Genomic DNA, 14,000 nt, shown 5'->3' with positions numbered 1-14,000 from the left:
TTTCCATACATAAAAATTTAGCGAACTCTTTAACGATACGAACAGTTTGGTGCAACCGACCCTTAGTAAGGCATTTCTACGCTCGCCAAATGAATCGAAGTGAACATTGATTGAAAATTGTAGAATTCAATACGGCAGCTGTCAAACTCAACGACACGTCTTTGAAAGTTTACCTACAGTTCACGACGGTAAACTATTAGTACTTAGTGTGACAGTAGGTGCTGCGAAGGACGGATATTCACGGAGACTATCATCAGGATCTCTCGCCATTCATGTCAATATATTACACGTACTTACTACTAGTACGTCGACATGTGTCGGTTGAGTCACGAAAGTTGGTGCGTATTTTATGTGGAAACTTTTACAGTTCAAGTGCAAATCTCGCGCCAGCTCCTATAAACCTACCTACATCTTAGACAGGTATTTACTACGTATGAAATTTGGTAAGCTTCTTTAACGACCTAGATAGAATGTGAGTAACTTTTCTTGTTGAACCGAGTTGGCACACTCTCCAAGTTTTATTAGGTCTCACCAACATATGTTTTTCCCCGTTTGAAACAGCGGAGATAATTGTAAAATCCAACGAATATCTCGTATCTGTAAATACCGTTGAGATAGGTAGGTAAGTTTAAAAAAAAATGCAAGTTATACAGGGGGTGAGACCAAACGGTGTCCAAAAATGTCTGTCTCCCTTAGATGACACTGACAATGACATGTACATGTACGTTTCCTTACAGATTATATAAATTTTATTTTTTGATACCAACCCATGATGTTTAATTTAAGAAATAGATGTACTTATCGGGATTTTGGAAAAATCTATTACCTACATAATATATCTAAACTTGACTGTATCAAACTTTATTAACACGCGTCTAACTCGAAGTTAACGAACATGTACCTAAATTTCAATGTTATAGCTATAAAAGGGGATTTCGGTGTCATTGGTATGCACAGTATACCCGCTCACCTAATTTAAATTTGTAGGTATGCATGACACGTTTGACACGTTACTGTCGTGCTCTGTAAAGATAACACTGTTTTTATTGATAAGAAAACAGCTGGTGTTCACTGCTCACTACTTCTGGTGTTATGTTATTAATCTTTTTATGTTATTTTATTAATCGTATGATTTGCAATAAACAATAAAATAGCGTACATCAGTATTAAATCGTGTTCCTGTATGTTTCCAGAAAGTGTTTTTATCTGTCGTCTCGTTTTGTGTCGGTACCTACCGTTGCCAAAAAATGTAACCTAAAAGTTTATTTCAAAACTTACGTTTAGGTAAATTAAAATGATATAATAATATAAGGCTATAATAGACAGAATGTAATAGATATATCTTTAGGTACTCACGCTTCAATTCATACGAACATCAACCGTAGACTATTAAATGCAGCAATGTACTTCGATTGATAAACAGCATTCAATTACATTCATCGAGTTTCTATCGTGCCGGTACATCATCGAGCATGCTTCCAAGTCTGTTCTACTTATGGTTAATCATTGGCCGAGCTCGGCACAGTTACACAGCACTTCAGTATCACAATTATACGAAAGAACTCCTTTCACTTCGATCACCAAAACACTTGACATTACATTTCCAAAGTCACTGCGGCCGGCCGTCTAGATTTACTGGTATTTGCAGTTATTATAATCGAGTAGTAAGTTAAGTTTTAATCGATGGGATTCATTAAGGTTTTCATTGACAATGTTAAGTTTTTTTATTGTTTACGATGTGACGGCGAGCGCTGCCGACGCGAGCAGCCGGCTGTCAGGCGAGACGGCGGACTGGCGGGAAGGCGAGTAACCCTCCGTGCCGCGCGAGCTCGGCTACTGGCTCTACTGCCGCTGACTCGGCCGAACTATGCCGAGAACGCCCGAGCCAAGTGCATCGAGTAGCGAGCTCCGCTATGTCTGATTGGCCGTAACAAGAAACGCATCAGAATTGCGATAACGTTTACCGCGGGACATACAGCATCAGGACCTATAAAAAAGATCGGCGACTTATGTCAGGGGATAGATTACAATGATAGAAGGGGAACTCATGCCTAGCAAGTTTAGCTTAGGGATTTAACGTCAGGCCACCTGTTTATTGCTTAGAAAATTGCCTGAACAGTACCTATACCTAAGTGCTGAAATAATATGACGATAAAAAAGCCACCCTGTATATCTATTTCTTAATAGTTAAGTACCTGTTTTATTCAAAAAATATTATAAGGTTTGTTTTATTTCATGTGACGTAAAACATGTACAGTTGGTGCACTTACTTAATTAATTACTAGTAAGTATCCACGTTTCTATACAGCTGTATAGAAACACTAGGGTAGCCACCCAACCTATAAGTAGTATGGCGACGTATATACTTAAGTTGGGTAGTCACGACATTATTTCCATACTAAGCAGTTACACTACAGACTGCACAACAACCGTACCGTACCTAACCGTATCACCGTACCGTAACCGGAACCGTAGTATGTACCTATATATTATTTTTTAAATATCTGACATGAATAGGTGACTAGGTGACTACTTACCTACAGTCAAGCATAGCAGTGCCTTCGATCAATACATTATTGTTTATACATAAAACACGTATTATCAACACATTAAGTTGCTTAAATACTTACCTATTATGTGTATTGCGCCACTTTAGGGGTCATCCATTAATTACGTCACACGAATTTCTAGATTTTTCGACCCCTCCCCCCTCCTTGTCACACTTGGTCACATTTGGCAAACCCCTCCCCGCTAGTGTAACGTCACATTTTTTCTACGAAATCGCCAAATAGAATTAAGTAAGTACCTAAGTATTATTAATATTTTATCAAAAAATTTTTGACGATATAAATATTAGTAATTTTATAACCCAAAACTGCTTAGGAATGAAAATTAAACGAATAAAAACCATTATCGTTTTAAAAACTTGTTATTTAAATGTACAGCGAATAAAATAATTTAAATAAATTTTCGGTTACTGATGAAGTTAAAGTGACGTCACAAAGTTTGTGTCTCCCCCCTCCCCCATGTCACAATATGTCACATTTTCTTGACCCCCTCCCTCCCCCTAAACGTGTGATGTAATTAATGGATGACCCCTTACATAATGAGTTGATGACGATAGCAATCTTACGTAGGTAATACGTAGGTAAGATAACCTATATTGTATTACTGAATCGCGATTAGAAAGGGATTGAGATAGCTGTCAATCCATATTGATTTTGACGTAAGTGTATGGAAATCTGTTATTTCTAATCCCTTTCTGATCGCGGCATTATAATAACTAATTCACTAAATCAGCATCAAGTCATTCTAGCTTAATCATGACACCTCTACTATCTCACTTATTCGAGAACAATTAAATCTTATCGGCTTATAGGTAGAAATGTTTTTGCCCAATATCTATAAATAAAGTTATATCTACATATATTTTATGAAATAATAAGTAATAATAATTGGCGAGTCATCAAGTGCCTTTCACAATTTTGAGACTGATTTGAAGGTGTCCGCTAATCTCCTCCCATAGCAATACAGTCCACCCGACATACAAATCAATTATGTACAACATAGTTCCTATTTCCCATCATAGCCGTAGGGCTCCACTGCAATAGTCTTTCCTCCATCTTCTCTTGGCCCAGAGATATGGAAAGGCGTAGGTTTAAATAATGATAAGTAATAGTAATAATAGTGTCATATGTCATATGATTGCCCTCAACAAATCATCTAGGACATCACAACAACAATAAATCTTGTTGTTGTGTTGTTGTTGTTGTTGTTGTTGTTGTGTGTAGGAGATAACAATAAATCTTGTTATGTGGATTTTCACGAACATGAACCAATGAAACCTGGCTGGGTCGGTTCATACACCGTTAAAAGCGTTAGGTAGAATCGTTTCGGAGATTTTATCTCAACTGTTAATCATGTCTTGCTAATTCTTATCACGTATCAGATCACCCCGTGTATCATGTCATGTACACTCAACAAACAGCAACACTCTTATGGTACGTCGCTGGACCTTATTACGGTCAAAAAGAATAGATAGTATAGAAGGGTCCTGTCATAGTAAATGTTGTAGTCACTGTAAATTTACTGCCATCTATCGACACGACTAAAACTCAAAATAAACACGTATAAAATTATCAAGAATATGAATATATATGGATAAATGATTTTATTTTTTTTCTATCATTTTAACCCATGTTCATTCACTGATATCTATGTGTTAAAATTGTTAAAATATGAAACGGTGTCGTCACGCCATCTAGCCGAGAATAGGCCAAAGGTGTGTGCGCCATCTATCCGAGAATGAATTTTTCTTGATTTCCGAGGCACGTTTTTTTCTTAGACTTTATTCATCTTATACGAAGTTACATATGTCTTTGTTACGGTCCACCGAAGTACAGATCACAGTGTGGGCGATGATACCTATCATGGACGTTCATTTACGGGGTGTTTGTTCAACCCTTACCTAATTATATAAAATATATTTCACGCGTCGAATGATCCCTGTGACAGTTCCTTCTAGTCGCTTTTAGATACCTATAGGCATTATTTAAAAAATATTGAAGAAATGTTTTTACCGTAATTATATTACTTAAATATAATTAAATAAATTAATGAGCATGGTTACAAAGCACGTTCAGAATATTTTTTGGCCACCTGGTAGTCTCGGTAGGGTTTGCATTAGATAATATTTCTGGAAAATTAAGAGTGTGGATTGTTATTAGGCATTTGACTCAGTAAAATTATAAAAAATCGCAACTAGCACTCATTATTTTCTTTAAAACTATAAATGTTTACTTAAAAACCGCATGCACAATTCTGCGGAGTTATTTCTAATCTAATCCTTAAAAAAATATAAGAACCCTCGCTCTTCATTTAGCAAAAAAGTCTTGTACACAATACACATATTCCTGGTAATTAGCTCGCATAGATGTTTCTACCCTTGATTACGAGTCCATATATACCCGTATACGTAGTACGGGCATAAATCAGTTGTCAAAACAATTGGCGGCGGCCGCCGGCCCCTTGTCCGGCTGACGAGCATGATTGATCTCGATTGTGGCATTGTGTTGAAGTTGTGATGTCCTTTTGTCGTAGCCGTAACGAAGTAATCGGTCGCTGCGTGCACGCAGTGCGTGTTTTTCCATTAAGGTGCATTGGGGTAAGGCCCCCCCCACATCTGGCGTCTTTCGAGCGTCGGCGTCTACAATTCTATGGCCGCTGCTCGACGCAACGTCGACGCAGCGTCGACGCAACTGCGCAGCGACGTCATTTTCCATAGCGCTGACCAGACGCCGACAGACGCCGACGCTCGAAAGACGCTAGATGTGGGGGGGGCCTAACTTCGAAAGTGGGATAATTTTCAAAATAGCAAATATCTATAAGACCAGAGGCACTTCATAGGTTCTTTAGGCACACTTACCTACGCTTTCTTACCAACGCATCTTGCTTACTGTTGCTACCGTAGAAAATGCTTCTAGGTCCTAAGACTAGAACTATATCTAAAATATATCTGAGCACTAATGCTCAGATATATTTTTGACATTTTGAAAAGCGGAAGCGGAAGCATGAGGTTCTAAATCTAAATCCTATGTCATATCACGCTATGCAGTAATTTTTTTATTTCATCATTATAATTGCCACATGAAGTGCTTGATAAAATTTTTACGCTTACCTTATTTTATCTTATGCTACTTCTGAGAAGTTCTACTTAGTGTTTCAGATTCTGCAGAAATGGACTAAAATTATTTCCTACTTTTGATGCTGACCATACAATGATGAAATAAGTACTTATAGAAAATAATAGAAATCTCACACTCACATTAACTAGCTACTTAAAGGCACCTAACTAATTATCTAGTTTTCTTGATAGCTTCCACGTGTAGGTACTAGGTACCCGATTCACGGATACCTATATTGTATTGTCAGTTTGGATCATACTCACCTATCTAATACCATACCTTACCTACCAGAAACCCGTTTTACTGTCAGGCATGTAAAGTAGGCAAACCTACTTATTGACGTCAATGTCAACGCGAGATTTTTAATAAGCTAGCTCCGCTAGCTCGTCTCATATTTTAGGAAACAAACAGATATTTTACGACGCGTTTTATGATTTATAAAATTCTGATTGTGTGCTGGTTCTGAGCCTTGAAGCTAAGCTCCTATATCCTGTCTGTATTTCATTATAAAAACAAAGAATTTCTTAAATTTTGTCAGTCCACTTTTCCACTTTAATATCATACATACCATTAATGGCTTTTAATTCGCGTTACGTTTATTTATTGTAAAATGAATATTTAAAGAAAGTACCATTTCCGTTTTGACTCAATAAATGTATCTACTTTTCTTATTATATGTTATTATTGCTATTTATTGTATGGAAATCAAGGGGAGAGGCCTTTGCCAAGCAGTAGGACACTATATATAATGGGTTAAAAAAATTATAGGTATTCAATTGCTATTGCTATCATAAAAAAAAGTTACCTACAAAATTCTATTTGGTTACCTACCAAATAGAACTACAATTTTATGTCTAACTGATATCGTTTTTGCTCTTATTTTCATTCAATGGATTGAATTCCCCAGGGTGGATTGGATTAAAAAAGTTCAGTTCAGAGTTCCGAGTGAAAAATTCTAAACTGAACTTGCATAACAGACGCATTCAACTGAGTTACTCCATTCATCTAAGCACTATTAAAACTTTGAAATATGTTCGTTAAAAGTTTTAAAAACTCGGGATATAATGTTTTTTATGCCTATCGTAGACGCAGAATCGTCAACGCATCAATGTTATCCGGCTGAATACCAAAAACTGATTGGTTTACCATGAAATCCTTTTATACAAAAGGATGCATTTTTCCATGTTATCCGAACTGATACCAAATTGCTTTTACTCGTATTTATCCTACAGTCCATGCATAGTCTTGCATTACTGCATGATAGCTGGACTTCGACGGATAAATTTAGTTTGTATCGTGCATTAGCTATTCAGGAAGTTCGATTTAATCACGTGACCTCTGGTATTACGAGTAGGTTTGTTTTTTAGGGTCCATCCGTCCGTCCGTCCGTCTGTCACCAGGCTGTATCTCACGAACCGTGATAGCTAGACAGTTGAAATTTTCACAGATGATGTATTTCTGTTGCCGCTATAACAACAAATACTAAAAACAGAATAAAATAAAGATTTAAATGGGGCTCCCATACAACAAACGTGATTTTTGACCAAAGTTAAGCAACGTCGGGAGTGGTCAGTACTTGGATGGGTGACCGTTTTTTTTTTTGCATTATGGTACGGAATCCTTCGTGCGCGAGTCCGACTCGCACTTGCCCGGTTTTTTCTTAATTCCGAGAGTTTCCTCAGCATTGTGTTGGGGTCAGTTAGATACGTAGCCGTTTTTCATCCATCACTAACAATAGGTCTTATTTTTGTAAGGCTTGTGGTCCGTGTAATCTTCAGTCATCAATAACTCATATTCCCGGGACAGCATTGAATGGAAGGCGAACAACGGTTGAGATAAGCGCCATTGCGCGTCGACCAGGATTCCCGGGTCTCATTTGTCTTATCGGTTCGCATTGTCTCCATGGAATTTAGAAACGATCCCACAAACAGTTATCATTTAAGAAAATCAGATTTATCTAAATTCTAATAACACTAATGTAATTTTATAAAATACTAGGTAAATTATATTAAGGATTGTACCCTTTTAAATTATGGAAGAAGGCCCCGCCCTTCTACCACAAGTATATTTTATATAAAGAAGGTTCCTACCTTGTTACAGTTATTACTATTGTAATGGAAATTGTAACCCTAATAAACGATTTTCCATTTTCATTTTTTCATAGGCAAATTGATATACAGAATTAGGCGGCGTAAGTGACTGGCTGGCACCTGGCTGGATTAAGAAAGCATACCTCCGAGGAGGTTAGAATTCGGCTGGTTTCTTTTTCTCTATTAATAATAATAATTACTGCGTCACCATCGTCACAGTCAGTGTGTACTGTACAGTATACAAAATACAATCATTTAAATGTATTTCTTATAATACAATAGTAGGTATCTCTGAATGTTGTAAAATTAACTTTTCATATACTTACAAGGAAATAACAGCTATAAAAATGTACGACAAATAAAACAGGTATAAGTAGGTACTTATAATATAGTAATAGGTAAATGAAAACAGTAATGTATTTTGCATAAATAATGAAACATGCGAACATAAACGAAAATGACTATCTTTTGTAGCAAGTAATGAGATTCTGTCTGTGGCCTGCTGAAGTAGGAACATGACATAGTCCCGGTAAGTAGTTGACATTTGACATTGACAAGAAAACAATATAATTTTTTACAAACATAAGCAATCCGTATACAAATCATATTTTTGTTTTTAGTTTAAATCTATACATGTTTTACTAAAAACTTCAATTTTTTAATTCACATTTTTGCACGACGTGCATTGTGATATCACATCCTCAATTTTCTACCAACAATTTGCTCATAACCAGCGTGTAGGTAATTTTAAATACCCTAGCCTAAGACTAAAGATATTCACAATTTATTGTTGGGTAGGTACTTTTGTACTGTACTTCAAATAATTTTTAAGAAAAAAAAACCGACTTCTATGGGGCCCGGTGAAAAATTATGGTAGATGGTGCACTATGTAGAAAAGGAGGTAAAACCAGTACTTTCTAGTAGCATTTCGTTTCCGTAAGGGTCGTAGTTCTAGCCTAACCTAACCCACTTCTCTGATTGCAGTTCGGTTCTGTGAGGATCGTAGTTCGAACCTAATCAAACCCACTTTTCTAGTAGCATTTCGTTTCTGTAAAGCCCGCAGTGCTAACCAAACCTAACCCACTTTTGTTTGGTCTGTGAGGATCGCAGTTCAAACCTAACCTAACCTACTTAACGGCGCATGCCGTGCGGTGTACGGGGGGGGTTTGGCATCATCATACTATATACCTATATTTTATGGTAGGTAATCATAGCGGTTTATTTAGTTTAGGTATCATAGTGATTTTCCGGGTCAAGGTCCAGGTCTCTGAGTCCGAGTCCGGGTCTGAGTCTGGGTCCGAGTCCGGGTCCGAGTCCGGGTCCGAGTCCGGGTCCGAGTCCGGGTCAGAGTCCGGATCCGAGTCCGGGTCCGAGTCCGGGTCCAAGTCCGAGTCCGAGTCCAGGTCCGGTTCCGATCCGGGTACGAGTCCGGGTCCCAGTCCAAGTCAAAATCGAAATTCGAAATCACCAAACGTGTACTATGCGTCGTTGAAGAGTTCTGTTCTGATCATCATCAGCAGTTCCACTTCATCAAATGCGACAGTTTTTAATGTAAATGCTTGATTTTATGATGAAAATACAGAAAATTCTATACGTATGCCTTTAAGATTTGAGGAGTTCCCTCGATTCCTTATGGATCCCATCATCAGAACTCGAGCTTGACAGAAATGTGGCTTAAAAACTAAACTTGCTTAGCAAACATAACGAAGAGGACAAATCGCCAAACGTGAACTATGCGTCGTTGAAGAGTTCCGTTCTGATAATCATCAGCAGTTCCACTCCATCAAATGCGACAGTTTTGAATGAAAATGCTTGATTTTCTGATGAAAATACAAAAACCTCTATACGCATGCCTTTAAAATTTGAGGAGTTCCCTCGATTTCTCATGGATCCCATCATCAGAACTCAAGCTTGACAAAAATGTTGCTTAAAAACTTAACTTGCTTAACAAACATAAGGAAGAGGACAAATCGCCAAAGGTGAACTATGCGTCGTTGAAGAGTTCCGTTCTGATCATCATCAGCAGTTCCACTTCATCAAATGTCACGTTTTTGAATGTATATGCTTGATTTGTTGATAAAAACACAAAAATCACTATATGTATGCCTTTAAGATTTGAGGAGTTCCGTCGATTCCTCATGGATCCCATCATCAGAACTGGATTTTGACAAAAACGGGACCAATCTGTATGCATATACATGCAATCAAAAAAAGAATTTTTAAAATCGGTCCAGTAATGACGGAGATATGGAGTAGATGGTGCACTATGTAGAAAAGGAGGTAAAACCAGTACTTTCTAGTAGCATTTCGCTTTCGTAAGGGTCGTAGTTCTAGCCTAACCTAACCCACTTCTCTGATAGCAGTTTGGTTCTGTGAGGATCGCAGTTCGAACCTAATCAAACCCACTTTTTTAGTAGCATTTCGTTTCTGTAAGGCTCGCAGTTCTAACCAAACCTAACCCACTTTTGTTCGGTTCTGTGAGGATCGCAGTTCAAACCTAACCTGACCCACTTAACGGCGCATGCGGTGCGGTGTACGGGGGTTTGAGCGAAAGGGGTTTGGCATCATCATACCTATATACCTACATTTTATGGTAGGTAATCATAGCGGTTTATTTAGTTTAGGTATCATAGTGGTTTTCCGGGTCCAGAACTGGGTCTTTGAGTCCGAGTCCGGGTCCGAGTCCCGGTCCGAGTCCGGGTCCGGGTCCGAGTTCGGGTCCGAGTCCGGGTCCGAGTTCGGGTCCGAGTCCAGGTCCGAGTCCGAGTCCGAGTCTGAGTCCAGGTCCGGATCCGAACCGGATCCGGGTACGAGTCCGGGTCCCAGTCCAAGTCAAAATCGAAATTTGAAATCACCAAACGTGTACTATGCGTCGTTGAAGAGTTCTGTTCTGATCATCATCAGCAGTTCCACTTCATCAAATGCGACAGTTTTTAATGTAAATGCTTGATTTTATGATGAAAATGCAGAAAATCCTATACGTATGCCTTTAAGATTTGAGGAGTTCCCTCGATTCCTTATGGATCCCCTCATCAGAACTCGAGCTTGACAGAAATGTGGCTTAAAAACTAAACTTGCTTAACAAACATAACGAAGAGAACAAATCGCCTAACGTGAACTATGCGTCGTTGATGAGTTCCGTTCTGATCATCATCAGCAGTTCCACTTCATCAAATGCGACAGTTTTTAATGAAAATGATTGATTTTCTGATGAAAATACAAAAATCTCTATACGCATGCCTTTAAAATTTGAGGAGTTCCCTCGATTCCTCATGGATCCCATCATCAGACACGAGCTTGACAAAGATGTGGCTTAAAAATTTAACTTGCTTAACAAACATAACGAAGAGGACAAATCGCCAAACGTGAACTATGCGTCGTTGAAGAGTTCCGTTCTGATCATCATCAGCAGTTCCACTTCATCAAATGTTACGTTTTTGAATGTATATGCTTGATTTGTTGATAAAAACACAAAAATCACTATATGTATGCCTTTAAGATTTGAGGAGTTCCGTCGATTCCTCATGGATCCCATCATCAGAACTGGATTTTGACAAAAACGGGACCAATCTGTATGCATATACATACAAACAAAAAAAGAATTTTCAAAATCGGTCCAGTAATGACGGAGATATGGAGTAACAAACATAAAAAAAAAAAAAATAATAATAATAATTTTTAAGAAAAAAAAACCGACTTCTATGGGGCCCGGTGAAAGATTATGGTAGATGGTGCACTTTGCACTATGTAGAAAAGGAGGTAAAACCAGTACTTTCTAGTAGCATTTCGTTTCCTTAAGGGTCGTAGTTCTAGCCTAACCTAACCCATTTCTCTGATAGCAGTTCGGTTCTGTGAGGATCGCAGTTCGAACCTAATCAAACCCACTTTTCTAGTAGCATTTCGTTTCTGTAAGACTCGCAGTTCTAACCAAACCTAACCCACTTTTGTTCGGTTCTGTGAGGATCGCAGTTCAAACCTAACCTAACCCACTTAACGGCGCATGCGGTGCGGTGTACGGGAGTTTGAGCGGGAGGGGTTTGGCATCATCATACCCACATTTTATGGTAGGTAATCATAGTGGTTTATTTAGTTTAGGTATCATAGTGGTTTTCCGGGTCAAGGTCCGGGTCTCTGAGTCAGAGTCCGGGTCCGAGTCCCGGTCCGAGTCCGGGTCCGGGTCCGGGTCCGATTCCGGGTCCGAGTCCGGGTCCGAGTCCGGGTCCGAGTCCGGATCCGAGTCCGGGTCCGAGTCCGGGTCCGAGTCCGAGTCCGAGTCCGGGTCCGAACCGGATCCGGGTATGAGTCCGGGTCCCAGTCCAAGTCAAAATCGAAATTCGAAATCACCAAACATGTACTATGCGTCGTTGAAGAGTTCTGTTCTGATCATCATCAGCAGTTCCACTTCATCAAATGCGACAGTTTTTAATGTAAATGCTTGATTTTATGATGAGAATACAAAAAATTCTATACGTATGCCTTTAAGATTTGAGGAGTTCCCTCGATTCCTTATGGATCCCATCATCAGAACTCGAGCTTGACAGAAATGTGGCTTAAAAACTAAACTTGCTTAACAAACATAACGAAGAGGACAAATCGCCAAACGTGAACTATGCGTCGTTGAAGAGTTCCGTTCTGATCATCATCAGCAGTTCCACTTCATCAAATGCGACAGTTTTTAATGAAAATGATTGATTTTCTGATGAAAATACAAAAATCTCTATACGCATGCCTTTAAAATTTGAGGAGTTCCCTCGATTTCTCATGGATCCCATCATCAGAACTCGAGCTTGACAAAATTGTGGCTTAAAAACTTAACTTGCTTAACAAACATAACGAAGAGGACAAATCGCCAAAGGTGAACTATGCGTCGTTGAAGAGTTCCGTTCTGATCATCATCAGCAGTTCCACTTCATCAAATGTCACGTTTTTGAATGTATAAGCTTGATTTGTTGATAAAAACACAAAAATCACTATATGTATGCCTTTAAGATTTGAGGAGTTCCGTCGATTCTTCATGGATCCCATCATCAGAACTGGATTTTGACAAAAACGGGACCAATCTGTATGCATATACATACAATCAAAAAAATAATTTTCAAAATCGGTCCAGTAATGACGGAGATATGGAGTAACAAACATAAAAAATAAAAAAAATAAAAGTAAAAATAAAAAACATACAACCGAATTGATAACCTCCTCCTTTGGGATTTGGAAGTCGGTTAAAAAAAACATACAACCGAATTGATAACCTCCTCCTTTGGGATTTGGAAGTCGGTTAAAAAAGGGGAAATCTGGATGTTTCGTCATCACACAGCGTCGCGTTTCAAAGCTTTTCAAGACAGCCCTGGGGGCCGATTTTTGAAATTCGACCACTCGATTTCGTGTATTTCGTTAAATGATATCTCCACTACTAGGCGTTTAAATTCTACTAATAGAATTGAAACCGAGTGGTCAATACCACTAGATTCCAAATTTTGATCACTCTTATTTCTAAAATTAGAATTTCGCCGTTTTCCACCGATTTTCTAGTGAGGAAATCGAGTGATCGAAATTCAAAAATTGGCCCCCAGGATGATAAAATATAACATTTTTTCACCTTCCTATTTTTAACCGACTTCCAAATCCCAAAGGAGGAGGTTATCAATTCGGTTGTATGTTTTTTTTAACCGACTTCCAAATCCCAAAGGAGGAGGTTATCAATTCGGTTGAATGTTTTTTATTTTTACTTTTATTTTTTTTATTTTTTTTATTTTTTTTATTTTTTATGTTTGTTACTCCATATCTCCGTCATTACTGGACCGATTTTGAAAATTATTTTTTTGATTGTATGTATATGCATACAGATTGGTCCCGTTTTTGTCAAAATCCAGTTCTGATGATGGGATCCATGAAGAATCGACGGAACTCCTCAAATCTTAAAGGCATACATATAGTGATTTTTGTGTTTTTATCAACAAATCAAGCTTATACATTCAAAAACGTGACATTTGATGAAGTGGAACTGCTGATGATGATCAGAACGGAACTCTTCAACGACGCATAGTTCACCTTTGGCGATTTGTCCTCTTCGTTATGTTTGTTAAGCAAGTTAAGTTTTTAAGCCACAATTTTGTCAAGCTCGAGTTCTGATGATGGGATCCATGAGAAATCGAGGGAACTCCTCAAATTTTAAAGGCATGCGTATAGAGATTTTTGTATTTTCATCAGAAAATCAATCATTTTCATT

At 38.3% G+C, this 14,000-nt stretch overlaps 1 protein-coding gene across 5 annotated transcripts in view; it reads right to left on the bottom strand.

Moving 5' to 3' along the window:
• Positions 1 to 14,000, bottom strand: part of LOC134665262 (diacylglycerol lipase-beta) — a 111,727-nt gene that overhangs the window by 89,917 nt on the left and 7,810 nt on the right. Inside the window, exon 1 of one of the 5 annotated variants that reach the window (XM_063522160.1) lies at positions 1,357 to 1,975. The exons of the other annotated variants lie outside the window; for them this stretch is intronic. The gene's annotated coding sequence lies outside the window, so the exon portion shown is untranslated. Of the gene's footprint in view, positions 1 to 1,356; positions 1,976 to 14,000 lie in introns of those variants that run through there. 5 annotated transcript variants of the gene reach the window in all.

The sequence above is a fragment of the Cydia fagiglandana genome, chromosome 6 (assembly GCF_963556715.1).
Source record: "Cydia fagiglandana chromosome 6, ilCydFagi1.1, whole genome shotgun sequence".
NCBI lineage: Eukaryota > Metazoa > Arthropoda > Insecta > Lepidoptera > Tortricidae > Cydia > Cydia fagiglandana.
Note: the sequence above shows the minus strand (reverse complement) of the source record. Positions and strands in the feature narration are given on the sequence as shown.